Source organism: Ursus arctos, unplaced genomic scaffold (assembly GCF_023065955.2).
Source record: "Ursus arctos isolate Adak ecotype North America unplaced genomic scaffold, UrsArc2.0 scaffold_291, whole genome shotgun sequence".
Classification (NCBI taxonomy): Eukaryota; Metazoa; Chordata; class Mammalia; order Carnivora; family Ursidae; genus Ursus; species Ursus arctos.
The window spans coordinates 1-2,500 of NW_026622976.1; positions in this window are offsets into that span (position 1 = coordinate 1).

Sequence of the window (2,500 nt, forward strand, 5' to 3'; positions counted from 1 at the left end):
GAAAGCTTTCTGTTAAAGTCAGAGCCTGGGGCTTCTCTCCACTGAATGGCTTTCCCAAACTTCCCCAACCCTTAGGCTGCAGCTTGCAAACTTCTGGGAAGAAGGAGGGAGGGAGGGAGGGAGGGAGGGAGGGAGGGAGGGAGGGAGGGAGGGTAAGGGGAAAAAGGGGAAAGAGGATGTCCGAAGAGTTCACCTCATCTGGGTGTCAGTCCTTCATTCCATTTCTATGAAACATGGACAGAGGCCTGCCTTCTGTCACTGCCTCAAGCTGAAGTAAGGTGCAGTAGAGGCTTTGGAATGGAAGGGTCTGATACAGTGCAGGTCGCAACTTTTGGTCCCTTGTGTTATTGGAGGGGGTCTCAGAGATAGTTCCTTATCTGAGAACTTGGATATTTTTCTACATGGTTTCATTGATTTTATCCCCAAGTATACTCTATGGAATAGTAACAGCATAGCATGACCCAACTGTCTCATTCTGTCTCAGATTGATCTGATCCGGCGGGCCTCGTGGGCCTCGGAGAGTACAGACCGGTAAATTAGCCTGAGCCCCTCCCCCCCAGGACGGGGGCGGGGGGGGGGGGGGCAAAGGTCGTGGTGGTTAAGGGCTTCTTGTAGCCAAGTAGCTTAGTGTTTGGTTTTACCTCTATGGGTTCTTTTTTTTTTTTTTCCTTTACATATCTTTATTAAGTAATCTCTACACCCAACGTGGGGCTCGAAGTCACAACCCCGAGATCAAGAGTCGCATGTTCTACTGACTGAGCCAGCCAGGTGCCCCTATTTATATGGGTTCTTATTTCCAAACAGGAGTTAATAGAGGTGCCGCAAGCGGAGTTAACTATCACAGACTCGGCCTCATTCAGCAAGCAATCCGGTAGTTCATAAGAGGCATTTCTATGGAAACAAAAGGAAAACACTGGTTAATGGTTGGAACAAGGGATAAACCCAGTGTCTAAGTCCAGAGTACTACCGGTGAGAAGGTCTCTAGGATGTCAGGCTTGAAGCATCCTCAGATAGAGTGAGGGTGGGCAGGGGCAATCTGACGAATTTTTCTGGTGTGTAGTTCAAATGTCTCATTTTGAGTGGCCCATAGAGCAACAGGCACAAAGATTGTCTATGTACGAGCTATTGTTGCCATTTCCCTGAAATTTATTTCAAGTTGACCAGCTTTCACTTGCCACACTTCAGGAAAAAGGGCACTTTCAGTTCTTAATGATTGTAAGGTAAGAGAATGGGAGAATGTTGGAAACCTTAGTTTGAACAGTCATAGTCAGAGACTCAAGGAAACCCGAAGGATTCAGGATCCAGTCCAGGTTTATAGGCAAACAACATATGTTCAAAGATAATTCATCAGAACTAGCACCTAACACCTACAAAAGTGTGTTATTGAAATACAGTCTTTCTCCCTAAAGTCACCTTCATTCCTGTCAAAGATAGCCAAATGAAGATTAATTTGTTTGTAAAACAAGCCCAGTTTTTAACAAACATGGCCTAATCATCTACGTAAGCACAGCAAAAATAGCAATTGACCAAATCATATATAAGGTTCTTTCTTTCTTTCTTTCTTTCTTTCTTTCTTTCTTTCTTTCTTTCTTTCTTTCTTTCTTTCTTTCTTTCTTTCTTTCTTTCTTTCTTTCTTTCTTCTCTTTTAAATCTGCTTTGATGTAGCTTTTTATAAGGAATTTTAGATTGAACCTTTAACTGCCTTTTTAAAGCCAAGAGCCAAGCCAAGTATTTCCCATCGGATTTGTCTGCAAGACCTGTAGGTTGAGGTCGATTTCTCTCATCTTGAGGTCCTCCAAATTTCCTGAAGTTCCTGCATCTGTCAGGAGGTGGCATTCTTTACTCACCTGGTAAGACTGAGGAGAACACTGTAAGTAAGGTATCAGGCCAACATTTCCAAGGGGCTTTATTGGCTCCATAAAATCGATCTTTCTTAAAGCTGTCTCATCATATCTGAGTCTATGCTTTGTGTCTCTGAAAGATGACTTTCCAGGGGCACCTGGCTGGCTCAGTCGGTAGAGAGCACGACTCTCTCTCTCTCTCTCTCTCTCTCTCTCTCTCTTTCCCTTCATTTTTTTAAAGGTTTTATTTATTTGACAGAGAGAGACAGAGAGAGAGAGAGACAGTGAGAGGGGGAACACAAGCAGGGGGAGTAGGAGAGGGAGATGCAGGCTTCCCGCTGAGCAGGGAGCCGGAAGAAGACATGGGGCTCCATCCCAGGACCCTGGGATCGGGACCAGAGCCAAAGGCAGACACTCGACTGACTGAGCCACCCAGGCGCCCCTGTAGATATCTTAAGAGAAAAAGTTTCCTTGACCGTGGAAGAGCAAACACTGGGGGAGGGGGACCAACAATGTTTTGAACCAGAGTCATTAAAAACGCTCATCTTTTTTTCTTAAAAAACAAACAAGAAAACCCAGTCATCATTTTCCTGAATTCATTCAGTTCCATGTTATTACTTTTTGTTCTGTTTAAATGCAGCTTTTTCATATGTTCTGGA